This window comes from Odocoileus virginianus, chromosome 16 (genome assembly GCF_023699985.2).
Source record: "Odocoileus virginianus isolate 20LAN1187 ecotype Illinois chromosome 16, Ovbor_1.2, whole genome shotgun sequence".
In the NCBI taxonomy this organism is placed as follows: Eukaryota; Metazoa; Chordata; class Mammalia; order Artiodactyla; family Cervidae; genus Odocoileus; species Odocoileus virginianus.
Window position 1 is genome coordinate 10,596,512 of NC_069689.1, and position 27,584 is coordinate 10,624,095.

General features: G+C 41.5%; 1 long non-coding RNA gene across 2 annotated transcripts in view; it reads left to right on the forward strand.

Annotated features, from left to right (window-relative positions):
• Positions 1 to 27,584, forward strand: part of LOC110150512 (uncharacterized) — a 233,079-nt gene that overhangs the window by 141,917 nt on the left and 63,578 nt on the right. For both annotated transcript variants that reach the window (XR_011491741.1, XR_011491740.1), the window contains one exon: positions 25,384 to 25,429. This is a non-coding gene — a long non-coding RNA (uncharacterized lncRNA). The remainder of the gene's footprint in view (positions 1 to 25,383; positions 25,430 to 27,584) is intronic.

Sequence of the window (27,584 nt, forward strand, 5' to 3'; positions counted from 1 at the left end):
GATGCTGTCAATGTGTTGTGAGCTTCATTTGGAAATTTCAGTATTGAATTCAACTCAGGGGAGCTGTTCACCACCGATAAAGCCAAATGCCAGGAGATGTTCAGAGGCCCTGAACCCCTGTCCTTTATGGTGAACGGTGCATCTGTATTATATCTGTGGTGTTGACCTAATGGCCATACTGAATATTTCCCTTTGGAGGAAAAATGGGAACCTTTAATAAAAACAACTAAATATTACTGAACAGACTGATTCATGAGCGACAGCGATGTGACACAACTGTTAAAGAAAGTTTATATGCATGTAAATTCATGGCTAATTCATTTCAATGTATGACAAAAACCACTGCAATGTTGTAAAGTAATTAGCCTCCAACTAATAAAAATAAATGAAAAAAAAAAAGAAGAAAGTTTATATCTAGGTGATTCTGACAGTTTTTTTTTTTTTTTTTTACTGTTTCTTGATGGCTTTGGCCCCTTGGCGTCACTCTGCCTTACAATTCATGCTCTCCACAGAAGCAGAAACATTCCTGGACCCTCCATGTGGTCGAGGGGTTGGACATGGGACTTTTCTCTGTCTCTAATCTCTGCTAATAATATTGAGAGATGCAGGCCTGGCTTTCCAAGATGCCCCCTCTGAGCCCCAAAAGCTAAGGGAGAGAGAGAGAGAGAAGAGGCAGAAAGAGCTTTTGGCCATGGGATATTTCTGTGCCTTTGAGAGTGTTAATCCCTGTGGCTTTCCCCTGCGAGAATAGAGCAATTTTCCACTCTCATCAAGAAGAAAGACTTCCCACTCCAGACAGGAGCTCGCGGGGGCCTCTGTGCTGCTCTGGAAATTGCATGAAATGTCGATACCATAGACAGGCATATACATTCAGCGCTCCTTCGCAGCTTCCCTAACAACCACCCTGGGGTCTGCCGCCTGCCCTAGCGACACAGTTGCATTAGCGGTGCGGTCCAAATGATGGTTTCAGAGAGGGCCGCCTGCTCGGGGGCTCAGACCATCTCCTGGTGAGAGTGCTTTAGGCAGGAAACGACACGGGATTTTAGGCAGAATTGCGCTGCCTGTCTGAGCTGAGGCTCACCACGTGGATGCAATTACTTGGCCCCTTGTACCGTTCAGCTGTAGAGGACGCGGCGGCAGCGGGGGTCCTCGTCTTTCAGCCTGATTTTAAGCTCATGAAGGGAACGTTCTGTCCTGTGCATCAGTGAACTCACTAGGCTCCTTTCTCTGACTTTCGTGGAAATACAGTTGGAAATGAGCACAAAAGGGATGTCAGCTCCAAGAGGCAGAGAGCTTTTTGTTATTGTCATTGCTCATGGTTGTTTTATCAGAGCCTGGAAGAGATCTTGGTACCAGTTTTTGAATTCATGAAAAATATCATCGGGCATATCAGTTAGAATGCATTCCATGGAAATTAGAGGCGGACCTAAGACAGGATGTTCACCGAAGATCTAATGGTGGGGTTTCCAGCTCAAGGTACCTCACCAAGGATCCAAGCCTTTTCTTTCCTTGACTCTAAATTCTCGTTATGTTGGCTATTTGTCTTCATGGCCCCAAGTTGATGATAACATTAATAATAATGTGTGCTCAGTCGCTCAGGCCTGTCCAACTCTCTGTGACCCAGTGAACTGTCGCCTGCCAGGCTCCTCTGTCCATGGCATTTTCCAGGCAAGAAGACTGGAGTGGCTTGCCATTTCCTACTCCAAGGGATGTTCCCAACCCAGGGCTTGAACCCACGTCCACAGACGCTCCTGTATTGGCAAGCAGATTCTTTACCACTAGTGCCACTGGGAGGCTAGCATTAATAATAATAATTATTATTATTATTGTGATGTTGTTGTTCAGTGGCTAAGTCACGTCCAACTCTTTGTGACCCCATGGACTGCAGCAGGCCAAGCCTCCCTATCCCTCACCATCTCCCAGAGTTCGCCCAAGTTCAAGTCCACTGAGTCAGTGATCCCATCCAAGCGTCTCATCCTCGGCCACTCTCTTGTCCTTTGCTTTCACTCTTTCCCAGCATCAGGTCTTTTCCATGGTAACGATAGCTTGTCTGAATTACTTTGTGTCAATCATTATTCTAAGCCCCTCCCATACTTCTTTGTTGCCGTTGTTCATTCCCTAAGCCATGTCTGACTTCTGTGTGCCCCCATGGGCTGCAGCACGCCAGGCTTCCCTGTCCTCCACCATCTCCCACCGTTTGCTCAAATTCACGTGCATTGAGTCGGGGATGCTATCTAACCATCATCCTCTGCGCCCCCTTCTCCTTTTGCCCTCAATCTTTCTACTCTTGAAATGCTCACATCAGTCTATAAGGTAGGGACCATTATTTCTCATTTAAAGGTGGGGAAGCTGAGGCCGAGAGAGTCTCAGCAACATGTCCAGAGTGACATAGCTCCTAGTTGATGGAACCGGGAGCTGGAGCCAGACGTAGCCTGTGGCCCGTGCTTACCTTTGAAAGCTGTACCGTGAGGACTTCCCTGGTGGTCCTGCGGTTGGGACTCTGCCTGCCAGTGTAGAGAACACGGGTTCCATCCCTGGTCTGGGAACTAGGTTCTCACAAGCCGTGGGGCAGCGGGGCCCGTGTGCCTGAACGACTGAGCCCCGCACGCCCTAGAGCCTGTGCTCCACAACCAGAGAAGCCACTGCAGTGAGAAACCCACGCCCCGTAGCTCGAAAGAGCCTGCGCGCAGCAACTGAGATCCAGCACAGCCAAAATGGACAAAACATAAGGTGTACTGTGTTCCCAGCCTCAGCAGTTCAAGAAGGGCCAGGCAGGGTCACGTGGCTACCCTGGCCCCAAATTGGCCCCAAAGAGGGGCTCGGAAAGGAACTGGCAAGCGGGAAGCAGGAGTTCCGAGATACTTAAGACAGATCATGATTCATGCCTTAGAGCTGGGCGTGTTGCCACCCTGAACAGAATATGGCTTCCTACAGCAAGGAAGAAGTAGGAAATTGCAGTCAGCATCGATGAATAATATTTCTGCCACATTAAGAAGGAATCCATCCATCCGCTTGCAAATTAAAAAACAATTTTCTAGATAACTTGAGTTTAAAAGAAAATTAAAAACAAAATTAAAAGCCATTTAGAAATAATTGAGAATGGATGAACTAAAGTATACCTCCCAGAGAGGAAAATTATCAAAATAAAAACAACCCATAAGAAAAAAAAAAAAAAAGCAAGAGATAATAGCAGGGCTACAGTTCAGTTCAGTCCAGCCACTCAGGCGTGTCCGACTCTTTGCAACCTCATGGACTGCAGCACGCCAAGCTTCCCTGTCCATCCCCAGCTCCCAGAGCTTACTCAGACTCGTGTCCATTGAGTCGGTGATGCCATCCAACCATCTCGTCCTCTGTCGTCCCCGTCCTCTCCCACAGGGCTACACATAGACACAAAGCAGAACGTAAAACAGACCAGCAAGCAGGCCCACATGGCTTCAGCAGGCAGGCTTGACATCTTTCTACCTGACTGGGTCCCCAACTCATGCCTGTAGTAACGGGGGAGCTGGAAGTCTGGAAGCTGCGCTTCCCTTACACGCAGCAGGGTCTCTGGTTAATTTCCACCAACGAGAGGCAGCCATTGGTTTGGTGAACAGGAGAAGGAGAAGACTGGACAGGAGGTGTGGGGCAGGGCCGTTTAGCAGCCGAGCAGGTGCTGGACTGCCCAGCTCCTTTACCATGAGAGATCATGATGCAGATGCTCTTCTGGAACTTTCTGCAGCATCGCTTCATGGAGGAGAGTGGGCATGGGCCTGTTCAAAGGATTGGGTACGAACAGCTCCCCCCAAAGACAGAGTCTCCCTCCTGTCACTTAAAGCAATGCAAGAAATGGAGAAAGTCATCTTTCAGAGAACTGTGACATAGACATTGTTTGCGCATGTGTGCACGCTTGTAAAACCGTTTTCTTATTTTCCTGTAAAACACTTGGTACAATAAACTCAGATTGGAGGGGAGGCTCATGGATAGCGTTTTGGGAGAGGTGGTCTCACTGGCTTCGATGGTGACCTGTGGTGGTGACCTGGTGACCTGTGGGAGCTTCTAACTCTGTTTTGAGTGTGCGAAGAGGTGGCAGACCTCTAGGGTCTGCAATAGGCACCATCATTTATTGATACTGAACGGCATCACGACAGTCATCCTGCCGGTTGCTGAACCAGCATTGGCTGACTCAGCCTGTGCTACTTATGGATTTCGTCACTGAATTTTGGAGGGGGAGCTACTGTGTGAAAACACTGAGCCAGGGTCAGGGGATGCAGTGATTTAATAAGCTGGACTCTGCTTCTGACCTGGCGGAATAGGAAATGTGTCAGGGAAGAAAGACATGAACCGATAATTGGCGTGTAGCTGGTGCAAGCCCGTTCCACTGGGTCTCCCACCGAGTGACCCTGCATCCCCCGCCCCTGCACAGGACATCACAGTAGCTCCTCAAGGCAGCTGAAAGCGTGGAACTGCATACCGAGCGTGAACAGAGAAGATCGAGGGAAGCTGTCTGTTTCTGGTCTGGGGACCACAATAAGAGAGTGAGGGAAACCCCTCCTCTCCTGTGCACTTTAAAATGTTATTTTATATTGAAGTATAGTGGATTAAGAAAACTAATATCATGGCATCCAGTCCCATCACTTCATGGCAAATGAAAGGAGAGAAAGTGGAAGCAGTGACAGACTTTATTTTCTTGGGCTCCAAAATCGTTGCAGATGGTGACTGTAGCCATGAAATTAAAAGATGCTTGCTCCTTGGAAGGAAAGCTGTGACAAACCTAGACAGCATATTAAAAAGCAGAGACATCACTTTGCTGCAAAGCTTCATTTAGTCAAAGCTATGATTTTTCCAGTAGTCATATACAAAGGTGAGAGTTGGACCATAAAGAAAGCTGCGAGCCCAAGAACTAATGGTTTCGAATTGTGGTGCTGGAGAAGACTCTTGAGAGTCCTTTGGACAGCAAGGAGATCAAACCAGTCAATCCTATATTTATTGGAAGGACTTTTGCTGATGCTGAAGCTCCAATACTTTGGCCACCTGATGCGAAGAGCTGACTTATTGGAAAAAATCCTGGTGCTGGGAAAGATTGAGGGCAGGAGGAGAAGGGGACGACAGAGGATGAGATGGTGAGATAGCATCACTGACTCAGTGGGCCTGAGTGTGACCAAACTCTGGGAGACAGTGGAGGACAGAGGAGCCTGGTGTGCTGCAGTCCATGGGGTCTCAAAGAGTCAGATGGGAATTAGCGACTGAACAACATCACCAACAACAAATAGTTGATTCATCATGTTGTGTTAGTTTCAAGTGTATAGCAAAGTGGTTCAGTTGTGCAAACATGTGTCTATTTGTGTGTGTGTGTGCTGTTCTTTCTTGCCCTTAGGTGGGGACAATGACCGCATGACTGCAGATTTCTTCCCCAAAACCATGACAGTCAGGGGCCGTGGAACATTTGTAAACCGCTGAAAAAAAAACCCAAAACCAAACAACTGCAGGCATAGAATTCTGCATACACTGAAAATATCCCGTAGGGATGAAGAGGAAATAAAGACATTCTCGGAGGAAAACTAGGGGAAGTATTCAGCAGCAGGCTCACTTGCTTATTCAGTTCTTCTGCCTCCCATGAATTCTCATAAATAAAATCAGCAGTGACTGTATCATGGAAATTGTTATTTTCATCCTTGTCCTTCAAAAGAGCATTACAGCTTTCCAACCCAGAAGTGTGGGCATCTTACGAGCCAGCATCAACTTGCTTGCCTGGGGATACATATCCCACTTGTGACCGAGGGAGGCTGGGACATGTTCCTCCAGGAAAGGTGACTTAGGGCGACCTGAGCCGGCCCAAGGCACAGCTGCCAACCCTGCAGGCACCAGTCTGGTTCTCGTTGTAGTGGACAGGCATCTGTCATTTGTTGACTCCATTCCATGACCGACTTGAAGCTTTTCTATTTCATCGTTGGACTTTTTGGTCGCTCATCTAGTTTGGCTTTATCGTAGTACACTCGGTAGGGCAGGGCACAATCGCAGGCACGTTTATTTGTAAACTGGAGAAAGAAAGGGCAGCCCACTCCAGAATTCTTGCCTGGAGAATTCCATGGACAGAGGAGCCTGGTGAGCTCCAGTCTGTGGGGCACAAAGAGTCGGACACGACTGAGCGACTTAACACTTTATTTGTGAACAGTAAGGAACAGAGTTCTTTCGCTCCCTTTGGAGACACCTTCTGAAAGCAAACCACCTGCTTTATGTACATTAAAAATGTGTGTCCCGTTATACAGAATGAAGTCCTTCAGAAAGAGAAAGGCACATATTGTGGATTAATGCATCTGTATGGGATCTAGAAAGATGGTACTGAGGTACCTATCTGCAGGGCAGCAGTGAAGACACAGAACAGACGGGTAGGCACAGCAGAGGCAGGAGAGGGTGGGGTGAACTGGGGGAGAGCACTGAAGCGTATTCATCACCGTTTGTGAAGTTACATAGCCGAGGGACTTTGCTGTCTGATGCCGGGAGCTCAAACCCGGTGCTCTGCGACAACCCGGACGGGTGGGATGGGATGGGGGTGGGAGGGAGGCCAGAGAGGGAGGGGACGTGGGTACACCTATGGCTGACTCGTGACGCTCTATGGGAGAGACCAACGCAATATTGTAGAGCAATTGTCTTCAAATTAAAGATAAAAGGTAAATTTTTAAAGAAAAGAACCAATGTTTGTTCCTTAATTCTCTTAAGGGACAGTTCCATAAGGTATGGCAGGGATGACACTACAGTCAAGATAGAACATTTTCCCTGCAAAGTCCTCCCCCTTGTCTGTCCCCTCCCCGCTCCCCCCAACCACGGGCAGCCACTTAAAGGCTTCCATTGAAAGGCTGGAATCCTGTACACTGTAGGCTTTCAGGTCTGGTTTGTTACATTCAGTGTGATATTTTGATATGCATCCACCTCACCATGTGTGTGAGTACTGTCCATTTTATTGCTACGTTCTCCACGGCCTGGAGATGTCATCGCTTGTTTGTCCATTCACCTGTTACTGGACGTTTGTGTTATTTCCAGTTTGGGGTTATTATGAATAATCGTGCTTTGAATATTTGGGTATGTTTTTTCCACTTAAAATATTTTTATCAACGTGTAGTTGATTCATAGTGCTTCAAGTGCATAACAAAGTGATTCAATTACACACGCGCGCATGCTCACTTAGTCGCTCACTCGTGTCCGACTCTGCGACCCCATAGACTGTAGCCCGCCAGGCTCCTCTGTCCATGGGATTCTCCAGGCAGGAATAGTGGAGTGGGTTGCCATTTCCTTCTCCAGGGGATCTTCCCAAGCCAGGGGTCGAACCCAGGTCTCCTGCATCGCAATCAGACTCTTTACCAACTGAGCTACGAGGGAAGTCCATATATATATATTACATACATACATATTATTTTTCAGATTGTTTTCCGTTATAGGCTATTATAAGATATTGAGTTCTTTGTGTTACACAGTAGGTTCTTGTTTATTTTACATACAGTAAATGTGTGTCTGTTAATCCCAATCTCCTGATTTACCCCTCCCCAACTTTTCTTCTTGGTAACCGTCAGGTTGTTTTCTGTGTCTTTGGGGTCTATGTCTATGTCTGTATCAGTTTTGTAAATAAGTTCATTTGTATCACTTTTTTTAGACAGATGAATGGGTAAAGAACATGTGGTATGTGCATACATGCGTGTGTGCTAAGTTGCTTTAGTAGTGTCTGACTCTTAGTGACCCCCTGGACCATAGCCAGCCAGGCTCTTCTGTCCATGGAATTCTCTAAGCACAAATACTGGAGTGAGTCCAGGGAATCCCTCCTGACCCAGGGATTGAACCGGTGTCTCATGTCTCTTGCACTGGCAGATGAGTTCTGTACTACTAGCGCCACCTGGGAAGCCTGTGATATATGCATACAATGGAATATTACTTGGCCATAATAAAGAATGAAATAATGCCATTTGCAGCAACATGGTTAGACCTAGAGATGGTCATACTAAGTGAAATGAGTCAGACAGAGAAAGACAAATATCATATGATGTCATTCCTATGGGTATGTTATTTTACAGACATGCATTTTCACTTTTCTTGAATAAATAACTATACATGGAATTTCTGGATCGCAGGAGAAGTGTATGCTTAATTGTTAAGAAATTATCAAACTGCTTTGCAGACTGTCTCTACCACTTTACACAAACACCAGCTTGCGTGTGTGTTTTGGTTTGGTTTGGTTTGGATGGAGCCAGTTTCTCCATGTCCTCAGCAGTATGTGGAATTAGGTCCTGGTGTCTCCCTGGGGTTTTCCACTCACCCTTCACATAGGTCATGATGTTGGGTATCTTTTCACCTGCTATCAGCTATGTGCATATCTTCTTTTGCTAATAGTCTGTGATAATCTCTTACCCATTTATAAAATTAGCTTGTTTGTCTTCTTAAATTTTAAGAAGCATATCGGAGTAGGGGAGACAAAGGTCAGGGGATCACCTGCCCCTGACATGGCACCCAGGTCAAAGCAGGCACACCCCACGGGCACCGCCCAAAGAGGTCCCCAAAAAGAGAAGGGCCCAGAGGGTGCAGCTCAGGGAGAACCAGGTCAAGGGAGGCCCTCTTCCCATCTCTTGACGGTTCCTTGGACACGGCAGGTCTGGTGTGTCTTGTCTGATGCTCACCGACCGTTGGGGACAGTTAGAGAGAGTTCCGTTTGTGCAAGGCCCATTCTCTCTGTGGCCGCAGTGGGCGTCATGCAGCCAGTGTTGGGCCGGGCCGGGGCTCTGTGGGGCCTTGAACGCCAGGCTCAGGGCTGGAGGTAAACCTTTGAGATGTTTTTTTCCTTAATTAGCCGACTTCACATTTTCAGCGAGGTTTTGAGTTGCCTGAAACAGGGATCCGCAAGTCCGGGGTTCCCACATCCGTGCTCTCTGCAGCTCCGGGCTTCCCTGTGGTCTGCATCCTGCATCAGTGTGGTCAGTACATCAGTCACGACTGACCTGCCTGTCTTGGGACATTATTATTAAGCAAAGCCCGGAGTTTACACCAGGACACGCTCTCAGTGTTCTATATTTAGGCTTTTGACAAGGGCATAATGTCATGTATCCACCACCGAAGTGTCATAAAGAATAGTCTCACTGCCCTAGAAGCCCTCTGTGTCCACCTCTTCATCTCTCCTCTCCTCCTTCCAGAGCCCTACCAACAACTAACCTTTTAACTGTCTCCATAGTTTTGTCTTTTCCAGAATGTCACAGAGTTGGAATCATACAGTATTGGTCTCTTCCCTGGTGGTTCAGGTGGTAAAGAATCTGCCCGTAATGCAGGAGACCTGGGTTCTATCTCTGGGTTGGAAATATTCCCTGGAAAAGGGAATGGCAACCCACTCCAGTATTCTTGTCTGGAGAATCCCATGGACAAAGGAGCCTTGTGGGCCGCAGTCCTTGGGGTCGCAAACAGTTGGACATGACTGAGCAACTAACACACACATAGTTCTGTCTTTTTCAGAATGTCATAGAGTTGGAATCATACAGTATTATAGGCTTTTCAGGTTGACTTTTTTTTTTTTTTAGATGTTTTTCATCTGTTACTTTGTTTTGTTTTATTTTTGCCTGGGCCATATGCCATGAAGGATGTTAGTTCCCTAGCTGGGGATTGAACCTGGGTCCTCTGCATTGGGAGTACAGTGTCTTAACCACTGGCCTGCCAGGGAAGTCCCCAGACTGACTTCTTGCACTTAGTAACATTCATTTGCGTTTACTCTGTGTCTTTTTTCATGGCTTAAGAGCTCATTTCTTTTTAATTGATGCATATTCCGTTGTCGGGATGTACTATAGTTTCCTTCTCCATATCTAATTTGTGTTATCTTCTTTGGTGAGGTTTCTGTTCAGATTCTCTTGTCCATTTAACATTTTTTCTTAATTGTTAACTCTCAGGAGTTCTTTGTATGTTTTGGATACAAATCCTTTATCAGATATGTATTTTGCAAATATGTTCTATGATTTTGTTTTGTTTTTTCACTTCACAGTATCTCTCATAGACCAGAAATTTTAATTTCAGTGAAGTCCAACTTGCTGATTTTTTTCACTCATCAATTGGGCTATTGTTGTATCTAAAAAGTCCTCATCACATCCAAGGTCGTCTATGTTACCTCCTGTGTTATCTTCTAGGATTTTTATAGTTTTGTGGCTTACAAGTAGGGCTGTGATTCATTTTGAGTTAATTTTTGGTGAAGGATGTAAGTGCACATGTAGATTTGTTTGCAGTTGTTTGCCAAGTTGTTTCAATGTGATTTGTTGAAAAGATTATTTTTCTCCGTCGAATTGGCTCTGCTCCTTTGTTAAAGATAAGTTGACTAATCTGTGGGGCATATTTCTGGGCTTTATTCTGTTCCATTGATCTGTTCATTTATTCTCCCATCAGTACCACACTGCCTTGATGACTGTAGCCTCATTGCAGAGATGTTGAAATCCTTGATTTTTTTCTCTTCTGTAAATATTAAGTTGGTTCTTTTGCCTCTTCCAATAAACTTTAGAACCAGATTGTCAATATTCACAAAATAGCTTGCTGGGATTTTAACTGAGATTGTGTTGAAACTTTAGATCAACTTGAGAAGAACTGACAATTTAACAATATTGAGCCTTCCTTGATACTCAAGAACATGCAATAGCTCTCCATGTATTTATATCTTTTATTTCTTTCATTAGAGTTTTATTGTTTTCCTTATGTAGTTCATGAACATATTTTATTGGTTTTATACCTGAATATTTCTTTGAGTTTTTTGGTGCTAAGGTGAATGGTATTAGATTTTTAATATCAAAATCCGATTGTTCATTGTTGGTATATAAGAAAGCAATTACTTTTGTATATTAGCTTTGTATCCTGCAAACTTGCTATAATTGTTTAGCAGTTCCAGAAAGCTTTTATTGATTCTTTCAGACTTTTGGCATAGACAATCATGTCATCTTCAAAGTTTTATTCCTTTCTTCCTAATCTGCGTATCTTTTGTTTCCTTTACTGTCATATTGTATAAGCTAAGACTTCTGTGTAATGTTGACAAGGAGTGGGGAGAAGGGACCTTGCCTTTTGGTTCATCTTAGGAGTAAAACATCTAGTTTTTCACCATTAAGTCTGATGTTAGTTGTTTATTTTCTGTGCTTGTTCTTTATCAAGTTGAGGAAGTTCTCCTCTGTTACTAGTTTGTGTATATGTTAGTCGCTCAGTCATGCCCCAACTCTTTGTGACCCCATGGACTGGCCTGCCTGTTTGCTGAGAGTTTTTATCATGACTGGGTATCAGACTTGTGTTTTAAAAAATGATTTTGTTGCATCTCTTAATATGATCATACATTTTTTTCTTTTTTACTTGTTAATATGATGAATTACGCTAACTGATTTTCAAATGCTGAAACAGTATTGCTTTCTGGAATATCTGAATTGATCATGGTGTATACTTCTTTTCCTATATTGTTGGGTTTGATTTGCTAATATTTTTTGAGGAATTTTTCCATCTATGTTCATGATTATAAATCTATATAATCAGGTTTGTATAAGACAGATTGGTAGTTTTCATTTCTCAGAATGTCTTTGTCTGTTTTTTTTTTCCTGGGGGTAACGTTTGCCTCATTGAATCAGTTAGGAGAGGGTCCTGCTTTGTCTTCTGGAAGATATTGTAGAGAACTGATAAATGTTTGGTCAGATTCATTAGCGAACTCGTCTGAGTCTGGTGCTTTTTATTTGGAAGGTTATCATTTACTGATTCCATTTCTTTCATAGATACAAGTCTTTTGAGATGATCTATTTCTTTCAGTGTGAGTTTTGGTAAAATGTATATCAAGAAATTGGTCTGTTTCATCTGGGTTATCGAATCTGTGGGAACAGAGGCTTTCATAATATTCCTTGATTATGTCATTTTAATGTCCATGGGGTCAGTAGTAGATGGCCTCTGTTTCATTTCTGATGTTAATAATTTGTGTCTTCCTTTTTCTTAACTATCTTGGCTTGCAGTTAATCAATTTTATTGATATTTTCAGAGAAGCAGCTTTTGGTTTTGCTAATTTTCTCTACTAATTTCCTGTTTTCCGTTTTATTGATTTCTGTCCTAGTTATTATTATTTCTTTCCTTCTGCTTATTTTGGTTTTAATTTGCTCTTCTTCTTCTAGGTTCCTAAGGTAAAAACTGAGATTATTGATCTTAGATCTTCTTTTCTAATATATACAGTAAATGCTAAAATTTCCCTCTAAACACTGCTTTCATTGCATTTCAAATTTTGATAAGCTGTATTTTTGTTTTAATTTAGTTCAAAATATTTATTAACATCTCTTGATATTTATTCTTTGATTCATGTGATGTTCAGAAGTGTGTTGTTTGGTCTCTAGTATTTTGAGATTTTCCTGTGTCTTTCTATTATAGATTTCTAGCTTAATCCCATTGTGGCATGAGAGCATATTTCATTATTTTTATTCTTTTACGCTTGCTGAGGTATGTTTTATGATCGAGAATTTGATCTATCTTGCTGAACATTTCATGAGAAGAATGTGTATTCTGCTGCTGTTAGATGAAGTATTCTATAGATATCAATGAGATCCAGCTGATTGATAGTTCAGCTCATTTCAGCTCTGTCATTACTGATTTCCTGCCTGCTGGGTCTGTCTGTGCATTACAAACAGAATGGTGTGGAAGTTTCCAGCTGTAACCGTGGATTAATCTATCTTCCTCATAGTTCTAGCAGACTTTGCCTCGTGTATTTTGACACTCACAAGCTATCAAGAGTTGTTAATGTCTTCTTGGAGAACTGACCCTTTCATCATTATCCAATGCCCTTTTTTATGTCTGATCATTTTCCTTGCTCTGATGTCTGCTTTGTCTGACATGAATATAACTACTTTAGCTTTCCCCTGATGTATCAGCATGGTGTAACTTTCTCCATACTTTCACTTTTAATCTATCAGAGTCTTTGTATTTAAAGTGGGTTTCTTGTCGACAACTTACAGTGGGTGTTGTATTTAATCCACTCTGACAATCTCTGTTTTTTAATTGGTGTGTTTAGACCATTGATATTTAAAGTGATTATTGATATAGTTGGTGTCTTAGTCCGTTCATGCTTCTATTACAAAATACTACAGACTAGGTGGCTTAGAAACAAGAGAAATTTATGGCTCACAGTTTGGGAGGCTGGGAGTCTGAGATCAAAGGCCAAGGCCAGCATGCTTGGGTTCTGGTGAAGAACTCTTCCTGGTTCATAACCGGACCCTCTTGCTGTGCCTTCATACGATGGGGAGGGGAGGAAGCTCTCTGGAGCCTCTTTCGACGTGTACTAATCCCATTCACACTTGCCTGGACCACAGCCTTTTCATGGTGATGTGTGACTCAGTGAAACTGCGAGTTATGCCATGCAGGACCACCCAAGACTTGTGGGTCACAGTAGAGAGTTCTGACAAAACGTGGTCCACTGGAGGAGGGAATGGCAAACCACCCCAGTATTCTTGCTGTGAGAACCCCACGAACAGTATGATAAGGTAAAAATATATGACGCTGGAAGATGAGCCCCTCAGGTCAGAAGGTGTCCAGTATGCTACTGAGGAGGAGCAGAGGGCAGTTACTAACAGCTCCAGAAAGAATGAAGTGGCTGGGCCAAGCGGAGATGACAGTCAGCTGTAGATGTGTCTGGTGGTGAAAGTCAAGTCCGATGCTGTAAAGAGCAATATTGCACAGGCTGGGACAGATTGAAGGCAAGAGGAGCAGAGGGTGGTAGAGGATAAGATGTTTGGATGGCATCTTACCACTTAGGTCAGATGGGTGGCATCACTGGTTCAATGGACGGGAGTCTGAGCAAACTCCGGGAGAGAGTGAAGGACAGGGAAACCTGGCGTGCCGCAGTCCACGGGGTCACACAGAGTCCGACATGACTTAGTGACTGGACGACAGCAACAGTCCCGTTCACAGAGTCTCGGCCCTCACGGTCTGGGCACTCCCAGTGCTGTGTGCTCCGTTGCTCAGTTGCGTCCAGCTCTTGGCGACCCCGTGGACTGCAGCCCGCCAGGCTCCTCTGTCCGTGGAATTTTCCAGCAAGAATACTGGAGCAGGTTGCCATTTCCTTCTCCAAGCGCTCTCAGAGGCCCATCTCCTAGTCAAGTTGACCCTTGAAGAACAGAACTCGAGGATTAGGGGCATCGACCTCTGCACAATCCTTGTGTAACTTCCCAGTCAGCTCTCTGTATCTGCGGTTCTGCATTTAGGGTTCAAACCACCACTGACTGTGTAGTCTTGTAGCACTACACACATATTTGTTGGAAAAAAAAAATCCACGTATAAGTGAACCTGCACAGTTCAAACCCATGTTGTTCAAGGGTCAGCTTGGGGTTTAGGAAGAATTTCAACATATGAATTTCTGGAGGACATGGATATTTGGAACACAGAAGTTTGGTTAATGCCTATCATGTTGGTTAGTTTTTATTCATTTTATTCATTTATTCATTGCCGTTGTTTCTCGTTTGTCTTCCACTCTTTTCCTGCTTTCCGTGGTTTTAACTGAGCATTTTATATTATTCCATTTTCTCTCTTCTCTTAGCATATTAATTAAATTTCTTTTTCAAAAACATTCTTTAGTGGCTTCCCCAGAGCTTGCAATATACATTTGCAACAAATCCAAGTCCCATTTTCCAGTAACATGACATGTTTCCGGGGAGTGCAGGTGTTTATAACAGCATTCTCAGCTCCTCCATCCAGGCTCTTACATTGCTGCCACTCACCCCCCTTTTCAGTAAGCAAGCTCACTGGCCCAATGGACGTGGATCTGAGCAAGCTCCTGGAGACCGTGAAAGGCGGGGAAGCCTGGCGTGCCGCAGTCCACAGGGCTGCAAAGAACCAGACATGCCGACTGAACACCAAACACACTGAATTCATTGCTGCTATTATTTTATGTCCGTTCAATTAAGAATAACAAAAATCAAATATTTTACCTTCCTCCCTTCCTTTTCTTATACTCTTTCTTTTGCATAGATTTGAGTTTCTGATCTATATCTTTTCCCTTCTCTTTAAAGAACTCATTTTTAACATTTCTTTCCAGGCGAGTCTACTGGTGACAAATTTCCTAAATTCTTGTTTGTTTGGGAAAGTACGACTTCACGTTACTGAATACAGCATTCCGTCTCTGAATTAAAGTCCAGTGTACTTCTAATTATGCTCGTAAGTGATTTTCTGTGTACTTGTTCTCTCAGTTTTTGAGAAAGTAATTTTAAAATCTCAAATTAATTGTGAATTTCCATTTCTCCTTTCATTTCCTCAGTTTTTCTTACACAAGTTTTGATGCTCTGTTATTAGGTAATATACATGTTTTTGCTGTCTGCGTCATATTGATGAACTGAGAGTTTTATCATGACAACATATCCCTCTTTTCCCTGGATATTCTTTGTCCTGAAGTCTACTTTGTCCTCTATTGATATAGACACCCCAGTTTTGTTTTTATTAGTGTTTGTATGATATCTCTTTTCCCATCATTTTATTTTTATTTGTGTCTTTGTACTTACACTGCGGTTCTTGGAGCCAGCCTAGATGGCATCACCAACTCAATGCACATAAATTTGAGCAACTCTGAGAGATGGCGAAGGACAGGGAAGCCTGGCGTGCTGCAGTCCATGGTGTTGAAAAGAGTCGGACATGACTTAGCAGCTGAAGAACAACAACAACATACAGTTTGGCCTTATTTTTTCTTGCCTTTAGAATTCCTTATAATTATTTTGTGAAGAATCCAACATGATGTATCTGGTAATGAGGTACATAGGTTTAGTGTAAAGTTTCATGTCAACCTATGAGTTGAACTGTGTTCAGTGATTGTTCTAGATGTGAGTTCCAGAGGCTTTATCTTTCACCTTGTCTTTGGATTTCCCTAGGAACTACTTCCTAGAGATAGTCTGTGCCTTGCAGATCGTTCAGCTGTAATCCCCTGGTGTTCCACTGTAGCCCAGTTGATATGGTAGTGAGGTATGGATGAAGGAAAGCATTATGTGATCTTATGATTAAAGTCTGGGTTTTTAGTGCCTCTGTGTCCCGGGCTGTGACCTTTACAGACCTTTCTTAAGCGCCTTCCTTTCTCCCCGACTTAAGTGAGACGGGAGGGCTAGAGGGGCCTGAAGTTTGGTGACTGGCCGTCCTCCTAGTGGAGGTACCGCTCTCATTGAATTGTTTCCCCCTGCTGAATTGGCTTGGTTATGAAGATGCCCTGAGGGTATTTCAAATGACTTTTGCCCCTCTTCCTACCTGAGACAAGAGAAGGAATTTTTTTTTTGGCTCTTCAAGGTGAGAGCCTGGTGGGGTTGGAGATAAAAATCCACTCAGTCGTGAGCCTCCCTTCAAGAATGCAACCCCCACACTCACGCTGTCCACACTCTCTGCAATTTGTCACAATTACCATGTAAGCTTTTCTTCCAGTTATTACTCCAACGGCTGCTGTTCCAGGTAAGCAGATCTCAGCCACGACTCTGTATTCTCCTGTCTCTCTCATTTCAGAGTGGTGGTTTGCCCTAGGACCTCAGTTCTCTGATGGGTCCAACAAAAGACATTGATTTTCACTTTGTTCATATTTTTTTTTTTTTTCGTCATAAGAATGGGAGTGATTACTCTCAAGCACTTTACCCTTAGAGCTGAAATTGGAAGTCTCAAATCTTGCTTCTTAACCCAGTCTGACAATCTTTGCTTCTAATTGGTGCATTTAGACCATTTATACTCCTTTTTTAAGTCTATAATCTTGCTCTTCGTTGCCTTCCCATATGTTCCTTGTTCCTTTTTCCCTTTCCCTGAATTATTTTGGATTGGATATTTTAGCATTTCATTTTATCCCCCATGGGCTAAACAAGCAATACTTGTTTTAATGTGGAACAGATAGCCAGTCCAGATTCGATGCATGAGACAGGGTGCTCGGGGCTGGTGCACTGGGACGACCCTGAGGGATGGGATGGGGGGGAGGTGGGAGGGGGTTTCAGGATGGGGAACACATGTACACCCATGGCTGATTCATGTCAATGTATGACAGAAACCACTACAATATTGTAAAGTAATCAGCTTCCAATTAAAATAAATAAATTAATTTTTAAAATGTTGATCTAGAAGTTTTGATGTGAACACTTAAGATCACAGTCTGTCTTAAAAATGTATCAATTTACATCTTCAATAAAAATTTTAAACTGTATGTTTTCATTTTCCACCCTGTCTTTTGTGTTGTTAATGTCATATATTATTTCTACAAATGTTACAAACTCAATCAAGCATTGCTATTATTTTTGCTTTAAACAATGACCTTATTTTTTAGAGCAGCTTTAGGTTCACTGGAAAATTAAGAGGAAGATACAGGTGTTTTTCATATTCCCCTTGCCCTCATACATGCATAGAATCTACCATTATCAACGTCCCTCACCAGAGTGGGGTGTTTGTTACAATTGATGAATCTACACTGGCACGCCATTATCACAGAAAGTCTATAGTATACCATAGGATTCACTCTTGGTGCTATAGTGTCTATAGTTTAGGACAAGTGTATGATGAAATGTATAAATCTATCATGACAGTATTATACAGAGTATTTTCACTGCCCTGAAAATCCCCTGTGATCCTCCTCTTTATCCCTCCCTCCCCAGTCCCTGAAACGCTCATCTATTTACTGCCTCCACAGTGTTGCCTTTTCCAGAACATCATATGGTTGAAATCATGCAATATACAGCCTTTTCAGATTGGCTTCTTTCACTTGTAATATGCATGTACATTTCTTCTGTGTCTTTTCGGGCTTGATAGCTCTTTTCTTTTCTGCACTGAATGATATTCCACTGTCTAGATGAACCCAGTTCACCATTCACCTACAGAAGGACCTCTTGGTTGTTTTGGGATTACAAAGCTGCTGTGGACATTTGTGTGCAGGGTTTTGTGTGGATTTAGGTTTCCATTTCCTCTGGGTGAATACCAAGAAGCACAACTGCTGGATTTTATGGCAAAAGTATGTCACTTTGACTGAGAGCTGTCTTCCAAAGTGACTGTACCATCTTGCATTCCCGTTGACAATGAGAGTTTGCTGCCGCACATCCTCGCCAGCATTTGATGTGTGGTCAGTGTTCTGGGTTTTGGCCTTTCTAGTAGGTGTGTAGTGGTAATTCACTGTTTCCATTTGCCTTTGCCTGATGCCATTCAACGTGGAGCATCTTTTCATACTGGCTTCCCTAGTGGCTCAGTGGTAAAGAATCTGTCTGCCAATGCAGGGCTTGATCCCTGGGGCGGGAAGATCCCCTGGAGAAGGAAATGGCAACCCACTCCAGTATTCTTGCCTGGGAAATGCCATGGACAGAGGAGCCCTTTGAGCTACAGTCCATGGGGTCGCAAAAGTCAGACCTGACTTATGACGAACAACAAATCTTTTCATATGCTTATTTCCTACCTATATCTCTTCTGTGATGAAGTCTCTATTAAATCTTTGACCCATTTAAAAAATTGTTTTGTTTTCTTTGTTTTAAGCATGTTTATTTACTTTTGGCTGTGCTGAATCTTTGTTGCTGAGTGCAAGCTTACTCTATTTGTGTTGGCGGGGTGGGGGGGGGCGCCTCTCTAGTTGCAGTGAGTGTGCTTCCCATCGTGGAGGCTTCTCTGGTTGCGGCGCGTGGATTCTAGGGCTTCAGCACTTGCTGCACTGCACGCAGGCTGGGCACGGGCTCATTAGCAGTGCAAGGCTTAGTTACCCCGAGGCATGTAGGAGCTTGATTCCCAGACCAAGGATTGACCCTGTGTTCCCTGCATTAGCAGGCAGATTCTTAACCACTGGACCACCAAGGAAATCCCTGTTTTTGTTTTTTTGTTTTTTATTGTTGAGTTTTAAGAGGTCTTTGTATATTGGGGACGTTAGTCCTTTTTCAGGTACATGTTTTGCAAATATTTTCTCTAGTTTGTGGCTTATCTTCTCATTCTCTTGACATTGTATTGTACAGAGCAGAAGTTTCTAATTTTAATGAAGCCCAGCTTATCAATTATTTCTTTCAATTTTTCTGCTTTGGTATTGTATCTGAAAAGTCATTACCATCCCCAAGGCCCTATGTTATCTATTAGGAGTTTTACCATTTTTTTGGTTTACATTTAGGTCTGTGATCAATTTGGAGTTAATTTTTGTGTAGTGTGTAAAGTTTGTGTCCAGACTGATTTTTTTTTTCCTGCATGTGAATGTCCAGTTGTTCCAGAACGATTTGACGAAAAGACTCTGCTCCACTGTATTGCCTTTGCTTCTTCATCAAGTATCATTTGACAGTTTTTATGTGGGTTTATTTGGGCTCTTTACTCTGTTCCATTGATCAATTTGTTTATTCTTTGGTCTCGATTACTATAACTTTATAGTAAGTCTTGAATTCAAATATTGTCATTCCTTCAACTTTGTTCTTCATCTTCAAAATTGTAATGGCTATTCTGGCTCTTTAACATCTTCATGTAAACTTCAGAATCAGTTTGTTGACATTCACACAAAAAGTTGCTGGGAACTTGAGCCAGATTGCATCAAATCTATATATTACCTTGAAAGAACGAATATTTTGACAATACCAAATGTTTCTATTTATGAGCTTGGATATCTAATTATTTGAGCTTATTCTTCTGGGTTTTGCAGTTTTCCTCATACATATCTTGTACATATTTTGTTAGATTCATTCTTATTTCTTTTTTTGGTGTTGGGTTAATATAACCCAAGGTAAATGATATTGGGTTAATTTCAATTTATACTTGTTTATTGATGGTATATAGGTAAGCTATGGACTTTTCTATGTTAACCTTATATCCTGCAATCTTTTAATAATTGCCTTTTAAAAAGATTTTTTTGTTTATTCTTTTGGATTTTCTACTTACATGATCTTGCCATTTGTGAAAAAGACAGTTTAATTTCTTCCTTCCCAATATGTACACTTTCTTCTTGTCTTATTACTTTCACTTGGACTTTACTGTACAGTGTTGAAAAGGTGTGGTGAGAAGGGACATCCTTGTCTTGTACATGATTCCTGTGAGAAAGTTTGAGTTTCTTCCCGGTAAGTATGGTATTAGATATATGTTTTTTGTAGACATTCTATATCAAGTTGAAGAAGTTTCTCTCTATTCCTAATTTACTGAGTCTTTAAATCATGGTACTAGTATTGGTATGAAAAATTAAATCATGAATTTTTCTGTTTACGTTGCTATGAACTTGTGATTATTTTCTTTAGCCTATTGATGGGATAGATTACGTTAACTGATTTTCAAATAGTGAACCTTGCATACCTGAGGTAGGCTCCAGTGGTCATGGTGTAGAATTTATTTTATATATTGTTAGATTTGATTTGCTAATATTTTGTTGACAGTTTTTGCCTTGATACTCATGAGAAATATTGGTCCATAGATTTCTTTTCTTATAATGACTTTGGTTTTGCCTAAGGTGATGCTTCTCTCATAGAATGAGTTAGAAAATATTCCTTATGCTTCTATCTTCTGAAAGAGATTGTGGAGAATTGATATGAGTTCGTCCTTAGATATTTGGTAGAATTTAGCAGGGAACCCATCTAGGCCTTGTGCTTTCTGTATTGGAAGATTATTTATTGGCTAAATTCCTCTAATAGCTGTAGGCCTATTCAGATTGTCTATTCTTGTGTGAGTTTTGGCAGATTGTGTATTTCAAGGAATTGGTGCATTTCATCTAGTTTATCAAATTTATGGACATAGAATTATTCATAATTATTTCTTTATTGTTCTTTTAGTGTACATGCAATCAGTATTGATGGCCTCTATTTCATTTCTTATGTTAGTAAGTTTTGTCTTTTTTTTTCTTAATTACCCTGGTTAGAGGTTAATCAATTTTACTTCTTTTCACAGAAGTAACTTTTGATCTCATTGGTTTTCTCTACTGATTTCCTGTTTTCAATTTTATCAATTTAATTTTTAGCATTTTTCTTTTTTCTGTTTACTTTAGATTTAATTTGCTCTTCTTTTTTCTAGTTTCCTAAGGTGAAAACTGAGATGATCAATTTTACATTTTTCTCCCTGCATTTAATGCGCAAAGTCCCTCTAAGCACTCCTTTTGCTGCATCTCACAAATTTTGATAAGTTGTACTTTCATTTTTATTTAGTTCAAAATATTTAAAAATTTCTCTTGAGATTTTTTTTGTCTTGAAAATTTCTCTTGAGATTTTTTTTTTTTGTCTTGTTTGTTTAGAAGTGTATTGTATAACCTCTAGGTATTTTGGAATTTTTCAGTGTCTTTCTGTTAATGATTTCTAGTTTAATTTCATTATGGTATGAGAGCAGAGACTGTGTAATTTCTATTATTTTATACGTATTAAAGAGTGTTTTGTGGCCCAGAATATGGTTTATCTTGGTAAATATCCCGTGTGAGTTTGAGAAGACTGCATTCTACTTTTGTTGGATAAAGCAGTCTATAGATGTCCATTATGTCCTGTTGACTGATGGTGGTGTTGAGCTCAACTATACTCTTACTGATTTTCTCCTGGCTGGATCTATCCATTTCTGAAAAAAGGGTGCCAAAGTCTCCAGTAATCGTGGATTAATCTATTTCTCCTTGCCGTTCTAGCAGGTTTTGCCTCATGTAAAACCTGTTGTCTGATGCTCTGTTTTTCAATGCATGCTTATTAAGGATTATTATGTCTTTTGGAGAATTGACTCCTTTATTGTTACGTAATGCCCTTCTTTATCCCTGATAACTTACCTTGCTTTGAAGTCTGCTCTAATTCTTCTGAAATGAATTAGTGCCTGCAATTAATTTGTTTGACTAGCTTTAGCATGGGTGTATTTTTCTCCATTCATTTACTTTTAATCTACACACATCTTTATATTTGAAGTGGCTTTGTTATAGGCAACATATTGTTGGATCTTCTTTTTGACCCACTCTGAAGCTCTGTCTTGTAATTGGTGCATTTAAACCACTGATTTCAAAATGATTATTGATGTGTATGATTAATATCTACCACATTTGTTACTTTTTCCTATTTGCTACTCATGTACTTTATTCCTATTTTGGTCTTCTATTTTTTTTTTTTTTTTGCCTTTTGTGGTTTTAATTGAGAATTTTATAGAATTTAATTTTTTTTCTTTTTAAAACATGTCAGTTATACATTTTAAAAAGTATTTTTTAGTGGTTGCCCTGGATTTTGCAATATGTTTAAAACTGATCCAAGAAAGTCACTTAACCATTTACCAAATAACAATATACCATTTCATATGCAGTGTATTTTATAATAACAAAATCATCTCAGTTTCTCCCCTCTGTTTTTTATGTTATCGCTGTCATTTATTTCACTTTTGTATTAGCATGAATAAGCACATATGTGTATGTATATACACATGGAGTGCATGCAACCCACTCCAGTATTTTTGCCTGGAGAATCCCGTGGACAGAGGAGCCTGGCAGGCTACAGGGTCACAAAGAGTCAGACACGACTAAATCGACTTAGGATACATACACATAAGTATATACATATTACATATACATATGTACATGAGTGCCAAAGAATTGATGCTTTCAAATTGTGATGCTGGAGAGAACTCTTGAGAGTCCCATGGACTGCAAGGAGATCCAACCAGTCAATCCTAAAGGAAATCAGTCCTGAATATTCATTGGAAGGACTGATGCTGAAGCTAAAACTCAACACTTTGGCCACCTGATACGAAGAGCTGATTCACTGGAAAAGACCCTGATGCTGGGAAAGATTGAAGTCAGGAGGAGAAGGGGACAACAGAGGATTAGATAGTTGGATGGCATCACTGACTCAGTGGACATGAGTTTGAGCAAGCCCCGGAAGATGGTGAAGGAGGGGGAAGGCTGGCGTGCTGCAGACCATGGGGTCACAAAGTGTTGGACACAACTAAGCAACTGAATGACAACAAGCTGTGAGATCAGTTAAGAATAAGAAAAATAAATGTTTTTATTTTATCTTCACTTATTCCTTTTTGATGTTTTTCCTTTCTTTATCTTTGTATAGATCTACATTTCTGACCTATATTATTTTCTTCCTTGCTAAAAGCTCTTTTTAATATTTTTCTTTTTTCTCTTTTTGCTAGGAAGGCCTACTAATGACACATTCTCTCAGGTTTTGTTTGACTGATGAAATCTTTATTTCTTTTTCACTTTTGAAGGATGATTTTGCAAAATGTCAACTGGCCTTTTTCTCTCAGTACTCATTTTTCTCTCAATACTTTAATATTTTACTCTATTCTTTCTTGCTTGTGTGTTTTTTGAGAGCAGTCAGTTGTGATTCTTATCTTTGGTCCTCTATAGGTAGGTGTGTTTCCTCTTTGGCTTCTTTCATGATGATTATTTTTTAATCTCTGTTTTTTCTGAACTTTGAAAATGATATGTCTAGGTAGACTTGGGGGCATTTATCCTGCTTGGTGTTTTCTGAGCCTCCTGGATTTGTGGTTTGGTGTCTGACATGAACTTGGGAAGCTTCTCAGCTGTTGTTTCAGATATTTGTTCTGTTCCTTTCTCTCTTCTCTTTCTGGTATTCCCATTATGAGTATATTATACTTTTAGTAGTTATCCCACAGGCCTTGGATTTTCTGTTTTTTCAGTCTTCTCCCCCACCTCTGCCCCCACGCCATGTGGCATGTCTTAGTTCCGTGCACAGGGATTGAACCTGTAACGCCTGCAGGGGAAGCACAGAGTTTAACTATTGGCCTGCCAGAGAAGTCCCTGTCTTTTGCCTTTATTCTCTGTGCTTTTTAGCTTTGGATATCTCCAATGGAACACACCCAGTCTCAAAGATTCCTTCCTCAGCTGTGTCCATCAAAGGCTCTCTTCATTTCTGTTGCCGTGTTTTTGTAAAAATCTCTAGTGTTTCCTTTCTTTCCCTTCTATGGTTTGTTTCTCCAAGCTTACACTTTCTATCTGTCTTATATGTGTTCATTTTATGCATTACAGCCCTTAGCATAATAATCATATTTGTTTTAAATTCACAGACTGATAATTCCAAGCTTCCTGCCGTGTTTGGTTCTGATCTTGGTCTGTCTCTTCAAAGTGTTTTTTTTTTTTTTAAACCTTTTGTTGCTCCTTATAATTTTTCTTAGAGCTGGATGTGAGGTACCAGGTAAAAGTAGCTGCTATAAATAGGCCTTAGTGGTGGTGAAGGGTGGAGTGAGGCGCATCCTGCAGTTCTGTATGTCTCACTCTTTCAGTGAGTCTGTGTCCTGGACTCTGAACTTCAAAGGTGTTTTCCAGGTTTTTTTCCCTACTCCCTTAGGTGGGAGAGAGTGGCTAGAGGGGCTGGTGAGGGTGTTTTCTTCTCCCCCAAGGAGGCCTGAGCTGACTACACTCAGGTGCTTCCTCTCCCCGAGGTGAGTCAGGCTCCATCAGCCCCTCAGCAGACTCAGTTCAGTTCAGTTCAGCCACTCAGTCGTGTCTGACTCTTTGCGACCCCATGAACCACAGCATGCCAGGCTTCCCTGTCCATTGCCAATTCCCGGAGCTTGCTCAAACTCATGTCCATCATGTCAGTGATGCCATCCAATCATCTCATCCTGTCGTGCCCTTCTCCTCTTACCTTCAATCTTTCCCAGCATCAGGGTCTTTTGAAATAAGTCAGTTCTTTGCATCAGATGGCCAAAGTATTGGAGTTTCAGCTTCAGCATCAGTCCTTCCAATGAACACCCAGGACTGATCTCCTTTAGGATGGACTGGTTGGATCTCCTTGCAGTCCAAGGGACTCTCAAGAGTCTTCTCCAACACCACATTTAAAAGCATCAGTTCTTCAGTGCTCAGCTTTCTTTACAGTCCAGCTCTCACGTCCATACATGACCACTGGAAAGACCATAGCTTTGACTAGACAGACCTGTGTTGGCAAAGTAATGTCTCTGCTCTTTAACAGACTAGACTCTGTTTAAACAATTTCTCACAGACAGGCCTTTTTAGGAAGAACAGAATGCTTAGGCATATTTCAAAATGATTGGATTTTTCTCTGATACTTACTGTGGAAATCTGGTTGAGCTCCTTTCTGGAGGTAAATCTCACAATTGTGGATCCTCCTCGAATTTTTAAATCTTGGAGCTATCTACATTGAGCCTCCAGCAATTTGTCAACCACAGCTCTGATTATTCTACCCCAGCCTTGGTTCCCACATGCGTGTGTTAATCATTCAGTCATGTCCAATGTTTTGTGACCCCATGAACTGTAGCCCACCAGGCTCCTCTGTCCATGGAATTCTCCAGGCAAGAATCCTGGAGTGGGTAGCCATTCCCTTCTCCAGTGGATCTTCCTGACCCAGGGATTGAACCTGTGTCTCCTGCATTGCAGGCAGATTCTTTAGTGAGTTCCCACAGTGGTTTGCAGGGTTGGAGGAAATGTTTTGCCCTGTGAACTTACCTCATTGCACATCCAAAAATAGCTGTTGATTTTCATTCTGTTCAGTTTGTAACATCTTTTTTTTTTTTTTTTAGGATGAAGTGGTGACTTCCAACTGCCTTGCATTCTGACCCAGAAATGGTGAGTCAATTATCTTTTAAAGAAATAGTAAAAGAGATAACAAGCACCTCTTATGTTTATTCATATTTTTACTGTTTTATCACTGTTTCTTCCTTTGTGTAGATCTGAGTTTCTGATTTGTATCATTTTCTTTCAGCTTAAAGAACTTCCTTTATTATTTCTTATAATTTAGACTTGCTGGTGGTGAATTTTCTCAGATTTTTAGTTTGAAAATGTCTCTGTTTCACCTTGATTTTTGAAGGATATTTTCAGTGATGTAGAATTCTATCTGGCTATCTTCTCATTACATTCTTTTCAAGAAATTTTCCATTGTTTTCTGGCTTGCATTAGTTCTGATACAATATTAGCAACAGCAATTTTATCTTTGTTCCCCTGTGTGCCTCCTTCCTTCCCTCTCTGTTTCTTTCTTACCTTTTCTGCATCCTTTGAAGATCTCCCCTTTATTACTGGACTCGAACTGTTTGATTGTGTCGCATGTCTTAGGTGATTTGGCTGTGTATTCTTATTCTTGAGTTTCTTAGATTTGTAAGTTAATGGTCTGCATATAATTCAGGAAAACTTTGCCCAGATTTCCTGAATATTTTTTTCTCCTATCTCTTCTGTTTCTGGGTCTTTGAATACACATATATCAGACTGTTATATTTTCTCACAGGTCACAGAGAGTCCTTCATCTGTTTTTAGCCTTTCTTCTCCCTGTATTTCACTTTATCTTAGTTTTTGTTGCTATGTTCTTTCAAGTTCACTGATCAGTTCTTCAGTATCGAATTTGCTAATTCTTTCAGTAAATATTTTTGTTGCATATATTTGTATCTCTGAAAGATTCAATTAATTCACTTTAAGACTTACTATATCTTTCCTCATTGTGTTCATGTTTCCCTTTAAATCCTTTAGTATACATTAAGTCCCCTACATACAGACCTTCAATTTACAAACTTTCCAAGATGTGAACGTGCGTTCACATGTCCAATCATGTAAGCTAGTTCACATGTCTGGCGTACATCGTCACGTGCACGCATCCTCTACAAATGGTTGCGTACTTTACTGTACAGTACAGTATAGAGTACAAGAGTATAGCATCTTTATTTCAAGCCTAGAATGTCTGGAAGCAAGCAAAAACGCAGCAGTGTTAAGAGCTGGTACTGCTAAGAAGCCCCAGAAATTGGCGGTCCAGAGAAAGGACAAAGAGACAAGAGGAAGAAGTCACAGAAGAGCCAAAGAGAGTCACAATGCAGGAAATGGAAAGGGGGTTTTCTTTATTTGAGGAGGCGCTGTTAGCTTTTGAGGCACAGCACCTAAACATACAGCAGTACACGAAGGTTGCGGCAGCAACAGAATGCAACAGAATGCAATGCAGTGCTCCCGTGTTATTTATGATGAGAAAACAAGTGCTGCCACCCGGACATCACTGGATCATTTTTTTCAAGAGGGTAGATAGAATTGAATTCAGACCAACACCTGTGCCTACAACATCAGGTGTGAGAGAGACTGCAGCTTGCCCTCCATCTGCTGCTGCTGACCGACCTTCAGCTCCTTCGTCTCCCTCTCCTCTCCGTCCTCAGTCAGCAACTCTCCTTGTCTGTGCACTAGATGCCAGCCCTTGCATGCCAGTTGTTGTACTGCACTTTTCAAGGTATTGTACTGTAAGGTTAAAATGTTTTCTTTATTTTTAGTGTTTGTTTTTTATGTATTATGTGCGTGGAAAGTATTATAAACCTATTACAGTACAGCACTATATAGCCAATTGTGTTAGTTGGATACCTAGGCTAACTTTGTTGGACTTATGAATGCACTCTTTGGAACAGAACTGGTTCTTATGTAGGAGACTTGCTGTGTCTATCACTACTATTTTGTGTACTGATTATCTGCTAATTCTACTATCTCTGCCATTTCTGGATCTGTCCACTTGGTCGAATTTTTTCCTGACTGTTGCTCACTTTTTCCTGATTGTTAATAGGTTGACTAATTTTTGATTGGATGCTGAATCCTGTGCATGCAGCATTATTGTGTCTAGATTTTGTTGTTTTCCAAAGCATGTAGCATTGTGTGCATGCTCAGTTGTGTCCAGCTCTTTGGGACCCCGTGGACTGTAGCCTGGCAGTGCATGTAGTCCATGAAATTTTCCAGGCAAGAATACTCATGTGGGTTGCCATTTCCT